Here is a 13088-nt window from a genome sequence, read left to right on the forward strand (position 1 = left end):
GAGATGGTTGAATGGCATCACCAACTCAATGGACATGGGTATGGGTAAACTCCAGGAGTTGGTGATGGACAGGGAGGCCTGGAGTGCTGCAGTCCATGGGATCGCAAAAAGTTGGACACAACTGAGTGACTGAACTGAACTGAACCCTACAGAACTGTTTTCTTTTTGGAATCATGCTTGCAATTTGCAGGTGCCAACAGGGGAATTGTGGTTCCAGCTATGGAATTGAGGCTAACTGATCAGCCTCTTGAGAAACCTGTATGCAGTTCAGGAAGCAACAGTTAGAACTAGACATGGAACAACAGACTGGTTCCAAATAGGAAAAGGAGTACATCAAGGCTGTATATTGTTACCTTGCTTATTTAACTTATATGCAGATACATCATGAGAAACACTGGGCTGGAGGAAGCACAAGCTGGAATTAAGATTGCCGGGAAAAATATCAATAACCTCAGATATGCAGATGACACCACCCTTATGGCAGAAAGTGAAGAGGAACTGAAGAGCTTCTTGATGAAAGTGAAAGAGGAGAGTGAAAAATTTCTCTTAAAGCTCAACTATCGGGAAACTAAGACCAGGGCATCTGGTCCCATCACTTCATGGCAAATAGATAGGGAAACAGTGGAAACAGTGGCTGACTTTATTTTTTTGGCTCCCAAATCACCGCAGATGGTGATTGCAGCCATGAAATTAAAAGACGCTTACTTCTTGGAAGGAAAGTTATGACCAACCTAGACAGCATATTAAAAAGCAGAGACATTACTTTGCCAACAAAGGTCCGTCTGCTGAAGGCTATGGTTTTTCCAGTGGTCATGTATGGATGTGAGAGTTGGACTGTGAAAAAAGCTGAGCACCGAAGAATTGATGCTTTTGAACTGTGGTGTTGGAGAAGACTCTTGAGAGTCCTTTGGACTGCAAGAAGATCCAACCAGTCCATCCTAAAGGAGATCAGTCCTGGGTGTTCAATGGAAGGACTGATGTTGAATCTGAAACTCTGATATTTGGCTACCTGATGTGTGAAGAGTTGACTCATTTGAAAAGATCCTGATGTTGGGAAGGATTGAAGGCAGGAGGAAAAGGGGACAACAGAGGATGAGATGGTTGGATGGCATCACCAACTGAATGGACATGGGTTTGTGTAAACTCCGGGAGTTGGTGATGGACAGGGAGGCCTGGCATGCTGCAGTTTATAGGATTGCAAAGAGTTGGACACGACTGAGTGACTGAACTGAACTGAACTGATCAGCCTGACTCAAGTGATAAATAACTGAAAGTCAGTCTTCTGTATATACATTAGTTATAACTAGTCACATTGGGAAATGGGAAAGTAGCAAGTGAGTGCAAAATGCAAGATTAAGACAACATCTAAGTAACAGGAAATATATAAGTGATATGAAAAATAATAAAAGTAGTATAAAACTAAATTCCAACAGTTATCAACTACTGTTTCACCAAGTTCTTCCTCATCGAGACCAAATAGAAAACACATTTATTTCAATGAGTATTAATTGAGTATCTTGGTCTGTGGATCAGCTCTATCAGAATCATTAGAGATCTTTTTATATTGATTTTAGTTTACTTGGTTTTGTTTTGCCTTATTCTATTTAAAACATTATTTAGTTTTACATGTGCAAAGTATCAGTTTAAATAGTTACAAACTGGGCCTTTGCAGGTGGTCCATTTGCTAAGACTCCATGCTTTCAAGATAGAGTTGGAGAACTAAGATCCCACATGCTGCTCAAGGTAGCCAAAACAACAACAAAGAAAACATACACACAATAGTTACAAAGGATTATGTAATGACAATAAACTGTCCTTCCCTTCCCATCCTCCAGCTGTTCAGTTCAGCTCCCCAGTTGCAACCACTGCACTAATTTCTTTTATTTCCTTCCAGAAACATATGGACCTGAGTTTGAATAAGTTCTGGGAATTGGCAATGGGTAGGGAGGCCTGGCGTACTGCAGTCCATGGGGTCACAAAGACAGCACGACTGAGCGACTGAACTGAACTGAAGTAACATAACATGTTCACAGTTTCCAGGGGTTAGGGCCTAAGCATTTTTTTCAAATAATTTTTTTAGAAAAAAATTATTTATTTGGCTGCACTGGATCTTGGTCAAGTTGCGGTACGTGAGATCTAGTTCCCTGTACCGTCTACGCTTAGTCACTCAGTCGTGTCTGACTCTTAGTGACCCCATGGACTCTAGCCCCACCAGGCTCCTCTGTCCATGGGGATTCTCCAGGCCAGAATACTGGAGTGGGGATACTCCTCTTCAGGGGACCTCCCCCACCCAGGGGTCGAACCCAGGTCTCCCACATTGCAGACAGATTCTTTACCATCTGAGCCACCAGCGAAACCCCTAGCTCCCTGACCAGGGATCAAATCCAGGCCCCAGGCATTGAGTGTGCAGAATCTTAGCCATTGGACCAGAGAAGTCTTGGGAACTGAGGCATCTTTGAAGGGTATTATTCTTCCTTCCACACCTTCCAACCTTCTATCCTCAGATGGAAAACAGCTGACTAGGGAAGTGGTATGCAGAGATCAACACCCTCCCCCTCCCCCACACACCCATAGGGGAGAAAGATAACTAGATCTCAGGGCAAATGGATACCTGGATACTGAGAAAAGTGACAAAGATCTCTAGAATAAAGAGTTCTTAGAAAGCCATGAGAAAATAATAAATAAAAATAGGAAGATGAGTGAAAGATATGGGCTGGAGTTGGGCAATTTTAAACAAAGAAATAAAAGTAGTCAATCTACAAAGATTCTCAGCCTCCTTAATGTAAATTCAAACAATGAGCTTTAACATTTCTCCTACCACATGGACTAAACTCAAAAGATCGTTAAATACTCAGCTTTGGTGACCATATACATTGTTCAAAAAGAGTCACTGGCACAATATTTTTGGATGACTTTGATCTAGCAACTGCACTTCTATGAAAAATTTCACACTAGTGTGCAAAAATTTACATACAAAGATGTTCACTGAGGCAGATTTATGGCATCCCAAAATACAAAATTCTGGAAGCACTTCAAATATTCATTAATGTAAGATTGGTCATGATTCAATAAAACAATAGAATGTACCATTTGAAGCAATGACTTGGTTTGGAAATAAATACAGTAAGATTAGGTGGAAAAATTATAGCTGCTAGCAATGTATGTAGTGTGTTATACCTCACTACACTATAGTATAGTATAGTATATACACAGTATATAGTGTATACTATAGTATATACACAGTATATATAGTATATAGTACAGTATAGTACACTATGCATTATACTATCCTACACTGTAGTAAATTATAAGCAATTTACGTGTAAGAATTATAAGCAATTTGCACTTAAGAACATGATTACAAATGTGGTCAATATAAACTGTTAAGAGTGGTTGTTCTGAAACATGGGATTTTTGGGGACTTTCACCTTTTACTTTACATATTTCTTTTTATTTTTGAATTCTGTACAACAAGCATGTTTTACATAACAGAAGAGAAGCATAAAAATGTGGAAGTAATTAATATATGGATTTAAGAATAGGCCAAGTTTTTATTTACACTGGATAAATTTGACTTCACTTTATCACATTAAATTTATCACATTAAGAAATCATGAATCATAATTAAAGCATTCTCTTCTAGAAATGAACAGATGAAAGAAAGAATGAGTAATTAAGAGAGATTTTCTCTGCAGGCCTTTTGTTGCCCGATATTTCTGTCTCTGTCTGTCTGTCTTAATAAATTTGTTTAGAAAGTTCCTCTTTCTCAGGGTCCTTTTCCTACGAATGAAAATGTCCTCTTGGCCTTTCAATTCCTGTCTCTACAAGGTGTCTGTCATGAATTTCCTTTCCTTTTCATTTTAGTTTAAGCAATATTCAAATAGATCCTCTAACACTTTCATCTGGGGAGAGAGATCCTTAAGTGAACTTAACCAGAAATGGGAATTCCTCTAAAGCTCTTTCTCATGACATAAAATATCATTTTCCTGGGTCCTTGAGAACTGCTGGACTTTTAACAAAACTCTACTGTGTGGTGATCGCAACATCTTTCTGTTTTGTAAAATGTTTATTGAATAGTTTAATCAGATTCAGAAACACTGAGCACATCTCCCACTCCTGGGTTCTTGTTTCCTCTGGATCTGAGATGACATGGCAAAGGGGAGGTGACTAATTTCTTAATCAGCAGGGCATGACTGTTTAACTTTTCGAGCACAATCTTGTAGTGACGTAATAGCTTGGATTTCTTCATTCTTTGTATGCTTTTTAGAGGTTAGAGGTAAGCTTTGAAGAGGAAAGTGATGGTCCCCTGCTGAAAAGTGAATACCGCATGCATGTAAACACAAATATACTTCTTTGAAAAGGTGAGACTAATGAGACTTCACCTGCAGGAGTGGCTGCTCTGATGCATGCCACAGGATAGTTAAGATTTTTCTAGCATGTATCTCACACAGCCAGAATTTATTTCACTCCTTCCTCCCTCCCCATAACTCTTAGGGAAAAAGAACTATGACTTTGTAATAAGTAGAATGCATTATAGTCTGAATATATTTCTTCAGGTTTTTTTTAAAGTATTATTTCTACCAAAATTCTAGTATGTAAAAATTAACTGAAATTTATGACAATTGTTTAAAAGGAACTGTCTTTACTGCAAAAGATAAGGGATCACTTAGTCACCACGCATGTGCCTAAGTAATGACATCTTGGCTAATCATGTCCAGGAAAAGTCTGCCACAGAGTGGCAGATAAATCAATGATAAGATAGCATTTGTAAGAAGAATATGACTGAATCAGTGAAGTCATAATGCCTTGATTTGAAACATTCAGGAGGCAGAGACATAATTTTACAGTGTCTTTCTGTTGTTGAATTTAGTACACAATTATTGAGGGCCTCCTTGCGTCAATGGCAGGCAAGGGGGACTTTGCTGGCCATCCAGTGGTTAAGACTCCACACTTCCAAAGAAGGGGAACGGGTTCAAGCCCTGGTTGGGGAGAACTAAGATCCCACATGCTCACATGCCACACAGCAAAGCCTTTTTTTTTTTTTTTTTTTTAAATGGCTGGCAAGAATGCAAAGATAGGAAGAAAAAAGACCCGGTCTCAAGACCATTACCCTCATAACAGGAAATGCAAGTTGTAGGATAATATCTGTATACAAAAGGACATACACCAAGTGTCCCAGGAGAGGCATAAGCAGACTGTTTCTGAGGAAAGAGAGAATACATTTAAGAAAGAAGGGATGGTATGGGAGGTGGCACGTGAAAAATAGTATAGATGATTTATACTGTGTACTTGGGAACCGCAACTTCTTCCCCTAGACTGCAAGCTCCATGAGAGTTGGGTCCACATCTCCGTTATCACTTCTCTACATCCATCTACTCAAGCACCCTGTACACCTCCTGGCACTGAGTAGGTCCTCAAAGAATGTGTAAAAGTGGGAAGAGAAATTAGCATTAAGTGCCTACTCTGTCCCAGGCCCTTTCTTGGTTGATCTGTATAAGACTCCTGAAGGAGGAATCCTTTAAATCTATTTCCAGGGCAAGAACAGAGAGACAGACGTAGAGAACGGACTTGCGGACACAGAAAGGGAAGGAGAGGATGGGATGAGCTGAGGGAGAAGCGTTATCATACATCCACCACCATGCATAAATTAGACAGCTAGTGGGAGGCTGCTATACAGCACAGGGAGCTCAGCTTTGGGTTCTGTGATAACTTAGGGGAGTGGGCTGGGGGGTGGGTGGGAGAGAGGCTCAAGAGGGAGGCAATATATGTATGAAAGTGAGCTGAAAGTGAAAGTTGTTCAGTCGTGTCCGGCTCTTTGTGACCCTCACGGACTATACAGTCCATGGAATTCTCCAGGCCAGAATACTGGAGTGGGTAGCCTTTCCCTTCTCCAGGGGATCTTCCCGACCCAGGGATCGAACCCAGATCACCCACATTGCAGGCGGATTTTTTACCAACTGAGCTATGAGGGAAGCCCTAATATCTGTGTACATACAGCTGATTCATGCTTTTGTGCAGCAGAAACGAATGCAACATTGTAAAGCAATTATACGCCAGTTAAAAAGAAGAAAGTATGGAAGGAGGATTCCTTTAAGATCCTCCTCCTATTCCTTTCTCTCTCTCTCTTCCTCCTCTTATTTTATTTATTTATTTTTTTCTCCTTCTCTTTAAACAAACAAACAAAAAAATCACAACTCAGAGGTCAAATAGAGATCAACTGAAACATTAGCTGTGAAATTAGCTCTGTGTGCAAGCACAGGCACTGCTATTAATAGTTATGTGATCTTAGGCAAGGGAATTACTGGTCTCAGTTTCCAGCTCTTTAAAATGGGGATGATTACACAATGATTCATAGCATTGTAATAAGAACTGTATCAGATGAGGGGTATAAGGTGTATAGGTCAGTGCCCGAGACTTAAAAATGGTTAGACACTCTTTGTCAACAAAGGTCCATCTAGTCAAGGCTATGGTTTTCCCAGTGGTCATGTATGGATGTGAGAGTTGGACTATAAAGAAAGCTGAGCGCCAAAGAATTGATGCTTTTGAACTGTGGTGTTGGAGAAGACTCTTGAGAGTCCCTTGGACTGCAAGGAGATCCAATCAGTCCATCCTAAAGGAAATCAGTCCTGAATATTCATTGGATGGACTGATGCTGAAACTGAAACTCCAATACTTTGGCCACCTGATGCGAAGAGCTGACTCATTTGAAAAGACCCTGATGCTGGGAAAGATTGAGGGCAGGAGGAGAAGGGGATGACAGAGGATGAGATGGTTGGATGGCATCACCGACTCAATGGACATGGTTTTGGGTGGACTCCGGGAGTTGGTGAGGACAGGGAGGTCTGGCGTGCTGCAGTTCATGGGGTCGCAAAGAGTTGGACACGACTGAGCGACTGAACTGAACTGAGACGTTCTCAGTTGTTATTAATGTTGCCTTCGTTACTAACATTGCAAAACAAGAAATTATTTCACTGATTTATTTTAAGGAATACATTGAGATTACATGCTATTAATGCATAAAAACTTTGTTACCTTAAAACTGCAACAATAAGTCTCAATAAGGTCTAAGATTGCTCTGTGAAAAGATATTTGGTGGCCAGGGAGGGTTAGGAGATCAGGGAGGCTTCGAATGTAAAGCTGACTAAACCGGACAGACTGGATTGGCAATCAGAGGTAAAAGAATTAGAAGAGATATGTTGTAAGATAGAAAGAGGGGGGAAGGAACAATGGGAAAAAGGAGGGCTATTCAGTTTAGGAAATTAAGGGTGAAGAAAAAGTAGCTCAAATATAAAATTATGACAGTCCCCAGCAGTGATATGACTGTTGAGAGGAAATAGGGGGGCAGAGTCCTGTTAAAGCACCAGTTCTAGAGTGAAGAAGGTAGGCGGGATGTGCAGATCATTTAGAATGACTCAGGTTCCCTGGTTATACACTGGAGGGATTGACGTGATGTGAGAAAAGGCAAGTGCTGGGCGAGGTGATGTGGGCTGACCACAGGAGATGGAGGACATCAGCTTAGGAGTCACATATAGAATCTGCCGCAGTTGTGGGAGTGGCTCAGAAACCGGCAGAACAGCATGTGGATTCTCAGCAATAGGCAGAGGAATGTCTTGGTTCATGAGCTTCTTTCGGCAGGCATTTAACCCCAGACATCAAAATGATGTCAGAGCAAGCAGTTTAAACACTCCAGTCTCAGATGGGACATAACCTTGTTGTCACCTATGCCATTAAGGAGGTTAAGTAGAGATTTGAAATAAGTTTTCTACTTCTTGTTTTAGAAACCTTTCATGGTTAGGTGAGCAGAAGCATAGAAATATAACACTTTGATAATTTGATGAGTGCCTTTTAGTGTCACATTAGGCAGACACAGAAATGGTATTGACCAGGGGATGATGATTATAGACGGAATCCTCTGCTGAGAATTCTCTTGGAGTATTAAGAAAAAAAAATTCCTTCTTTGTCATTTATAAAAGCTCACAAGTGAAGAAAACACAGATAACTCGTATTTCTGTTTTCAAAAAATCTACTCTTTTTTGAAACTTGTGATACAGTAACTTGTGATATGTATAGATATTTTCTGAGTTGGGGGTCAACAGGTCATTTGTATTTATTGCTTAGAATTTGCAAAGAGATCTGAATAAGAATACTAATTCATTACTAAATTCATGACTAAAAACGAGAAGGTACCTAGTCTATTGGTTTGTGCTGTGATCATTCTAAATGTAGATTCTCTGAAAAAAGGTAAAGTTCACAGCAGGTAAGCATATCTTATAATTGTCTGAGCTGGAAATTACATTACTTTTTTTGTTTGTTTTTTAATTTTTATTAGAGTATAGTTGTTTTACAATGTTCCATTTTTTTAAAGTTTTTATTGGGTTATAGTTAATTTACAATGTTGTGTTAGTTTCAGGTGTACGGCATAGTGAATCTGTTGTACATATTCATACATCCATTCTTTCTCATATTCTTTTCCCATATCGGCCATTACAGAGCATTGAGTAGCATTCCCTTTGCTATACAGTGGGTCCTTATCTGTTACTTATTTTATATACAGCAGTGTATATATGTCAACCTCAGTCTTCCAATTTATCCCTCCCTCCCTCTCCTTACCCCTGGGTAACCATAAGTTCATTTTCTACATTTGTAACTTGTAGATAAGTTCATTTGTATCCTTTTTGTAGATTCCACATATAAATGATATCATACAATATTTGTCTTTCTCTGACTTACTTTACTTTGTATGACCATTTCTAGGTCCATCCATGGAAATCACATTCCTTAAAGGCAGAGTTGGGGTTTGCTACACTGCATCTTTCACGGTGCCCAGCATACACACTGCCTTATATATTATGTTAGTTTAATTAATTTATTTTTTAAGTATAAGTGAAAAACGTATTTATTAATTGATCAAGGGTAGTGGGGCGCTTAATCAATGCTTATAAAACCAAATATTTTATTCTTGATTTTTTAAAACGCATGAATTTTTTTTCTGTGGCTTAAAGAGCAAAGCAATCACCTACCTCAAGCTCATCATTAACGACCTGTAACTTCTAAGATGAGGCCTCAGGGTCATCTCCATGACACATGAACTGGGTATTTGACTATGGTTCCCCCAGCCTCAGCTCAGTCCAGTCACTCAGTCATGTCCGACTCTTTGCGACCCCATGAACTGCAGCACACCAAGCCTCCCTGTCCATCACCAACTCCCGGAGTCCACCCAAAACCATGTCCACTGAGTCGGTGATGCCATCCAACCATCTCATCCTCTGTTGTTCCCTTCTCCTCCCACCTTCAATCTTTCCCAGCATCAGGGTCTTTTCCAATGAGTCAGCTCTTTGCATCAGGTGGCCAAAGTATTGGAGTTTCAGCTTCAACATCAGTCCTTCCATTGAACATCCAGGACTGATCTCCTTTAGGATGGACTGGATGGATCTCCTTGCAGTCCAAGGGACTCTCAAGAGTCTTCTCCAACACCACAGCTCAAAAGCATCAATTCTTCGGTGCTCAGCTTTCTTTATAGTCCAACTCTTATATCCATTCATGACCACTGGAAAACCCATAGCCTTGACTAGACGGACCTTTGTTGGCAAAGTAATGTCTCTGCTTTTTAATATGCTGTCTAGGTTGGTCATAACTTTCCTTCCAAGGAGTAAGCGTCTTTTAATATCATGGCTACAATCACCACCTGCAGTGATTTTGGAGCCCAGGAAAATAAAATCAGTCACTGTTTCCACGGTTTCCCCATCTATTTGCCATGAAGTGATGGGACCCGATGCCATCCATGATCTTCGTTTTCTGAATGTTGAGCTTTAAGCCAATTTTTTTTGTTGGTCCTTTAATGGACCAGAACCTGGTGGTCCGGAGTCAACAATGAGAGAGTTAAAGAAGGAAAGAGGTTAATAATCCCTGGGTTACGCAGCCGGCTTCTGCGCTCCAGGGAATCAGCCAGAAATAGATAGATAGAGAGAGAGAGAAAGAGAGAGAGAAAGAAAGAAAGAAACACCAAAGGACCAAAGCTCTGATGGAGCAAAGGTGTTTTAATCAACATGGCTTGGGCATATATACTGTAGTTATTCTCAGCAAAGATAAAGATTAAAATTCCAGGCTTACAAAACACAAGGCGATCCCTATTAAAGAGAGAAGAAGGTACTTATCACCATAATGAGAAACTAACAAAGGAGATGCCTGGATTCCTCAGCCCCGGGAAAGGCATACCTCTCCTCTTAATTCCTGAATATTCAGGAATTAATAAGGGCCAAAGGTTTCCTGACAGATCCCTAGCAGCACACGGGAAGCCTCCTGTTAAATGCTTCCTGACAATTCCCCCTATTTTATTATATTTGTAAAAAAAAGGTCCTGACCAAATGAGTTTGGTTAGTATTAACCAACCTTATAGAAAGGCGACGATAAACAACAAATACAATTATCAAGACAATCACCAAAGTTACAGTTCTAGACCCGATGCTGTGGGTAATACTTTGAAACCATCCTTGTGGTTCTAGCCCGGATAATTTGTTCAGCTACAGTTTCCAAATTAGTGGAAGAGGGCAGACGTTTAGAAAAAGTTTCAAAGATTTTCTTTAGCAGTAATTGTACATTCAGAGAGGAAATGAAATTTGATTTGTTCCCAGTTGTAGGTAACACAAAATTGGCAATTAATACAAGTTACAGATTAAATTGTAAGTGGGACACAGGCCTGTATAAAACATGACTGATTATAGCAAAAGAAACAGTTACTATGACCACGACTGGTCCCTGTGAAATGTCCAGTCTGAGTCCCAAGTTCTCTGGTGTTGGCAGCAAGTTTTTATGTTTTATATATGTCTCATAGTTCAGGCCCAATTTGTTTATCGAGGACGATTCCAGGAGGAGGAGGAGTGTGTCATTCTACTGTCAAGCCAGCCAAGAAGTCCTTTGTCATGGTAATGTTTCAACATAGTGTTAGTAACCTTTTAAGCCACTTAAGCAGCATAATATATAATGTTTTTTGTTCTTTCCCTAACTCTTTCCCTAAAGTTTCAGTAGTATAAACATGGTTCACAGACAGAGAAAGGGCAGCAATGTCCGAATGTCTTTTGGAGATAGGACGAAAGCCCAAGTTTGTTGGCCAACGTTTATGCATAATTTTCCTGGGCCCAGGCAATGGAAGGACTTCATAGCCTAAAGAAATGTTAATTAGTTTTCCTTCCTCCCCAGGGTGTGAGGGTTCCAGGGAGGGGGCATATGGGCAGAGTCATTGGTTGATATGATTGGTCTTTTCTCCGTCTATTTTATGACCTGTAATAAAGGGGGGTAGGGTAAGTAAGCCCAGTTAAGTTTGGGAGACACAGGCTAGCAGGAAAATGTATTCAGGACTCCAAGGTATTCCTTGAGAGATGAAATTTTCAGCTTCATTAGGTAAGGGTTTTTATCTGTCCCCAAGAGCGGAGGTCATAGGGTTGATGCCGCCAAGGGCAGTGCTTTCTGGAGATCTTTAGGGCCGCCATGGCCCGTATTGGAATTTTCTTCTTCCTGGGGTTCTTGTTGTTTCGCCTCCATTTTGAATGTTGGGGGACCCATTTGGGTCGAATTTTCCATGGAAAAAGTTTTTTGGATCCATCTGGGAAAATACAAGCATATCCCTTTCCCCGTAAGATTAATTTCCCAGATTTCTATTGATTATTGAACCCGTCTTGGTACCAAATGGGCAGAGGAAGAGAAGTGTCCTTAAATTCCTCGAAATGTCTTTCTGCTCTTGTTAACATATTTCCCTGTGGTAGGTTTAAAAAATTTTAAACAAATAAAGCTGTATTAACAATAGTTATAGGTTTAGAAAATATCTTATGTTGGAATCTAGTAAAGTCTGCTTTAGATAAGGAAGACAGTAGTGTACCTGTGTATTCCCCCTTTTTAAATTTTTTTTTATTTGTAACTTTAGTGTGTGATGTGTTTGTTTGACTGTGTCTTGTGCCTATGGATTATAAGGAATACCTGTAATATGTTTAATTGAAAAACATGGTAAAAATTGAAGTGTCTAGAAATATAGTCAGGGCCATTGTCTGTTTTAATAGAACTAGGAGTTTATGGTGGAGGTTTCTATACTTCTTAATACAAAAACTGAATATTTAGAATCAGAGACTATATTAATGGGGTAAGGATGTAGGCAAATAACTTGAATAAGAGCATATAATTTATTTGGTTGAGCAGAATGGAATTTAGTATGAAAGACTCTATATTTTTTAAGAGACTGGAATGAAGCTTTGGCGTTTTTAGTCCCATCTATATAAAAGAACTGCGAGAAATAATAAATTCAGTGTTTTTGAAGAATTCCACAGCTTACCAGAAGGATAATGAAATGAAATTTCTCTAAAATATCTTAGAAAAGCTAATTGGAAATTAGTAGAAGTTTGTAATGTGTTCTCAAATTAAATAAAGTTTTATTAAAGTATAAGGGAGATAGAGAAAGCTTCTGACATAGGCATCAGAAGGGGGCAGAAAGAGTGCCCCCTTGCTAGTCTTTAGCCAGGTGTCATATAACTACCAGCAGTCTGCTTAATTAGAGAAAGGAAATGTCTCAAAACTGAAGAGAATAGCACCAGGCCCCTCACCCACAACATGCATTTTGAGATAACCTTGGCACCAGGTGAGTTGTCCCGGGCCACAAAATGATTGACATGAATCTTGAAGAAAGGCAGATTTCCAAGCAAATAGTTTCTTTAACATAGCTTAAGAAAACATTTGCATGAGTAAAACATACTGGTTTGTCAAGTTGGTTCTTAGTCTTAGGCAGAACTGACTTGAAGAAAGAATCTAGGGTAAATACATAGTTCATTAACATAGCTTAAGACAAACATTTCCATAAGAAAAACGCATTGATTAGCTCAAGGTTTGAGAAAAGTTAAGTTCAGGTGGAACCAGGTGTCGTTATGGCAACACAGAATTTTAAGAGAAACCTCTTTTTAAATTTGTATAGAGAAGAAAAAAAAAGAAACATCACTAGTTTGTTTCCTCCTGCCACTTAAGAGAGATAAAAATGTCTGACACTTGCAGCCTATTTTCTCCATTTGGTGACCCCTGGCCTTTCTGCCTTCTAAGTCAAACTAGATCGG

This window comes from Dama dama, chromosome 7, assembly GCF_033118175.1.
Source record: "Dama dama isolate Ldn47 chromosome 7, ASM3311817v1, whole genome shotgun sequence".
In the NCBI taxonomy this organism is placed as follows: Eukaryota; Metazoa; Chordata; class Mammalia; order Artiodactyla; family Cervidae; genus Dama; species Dama dama.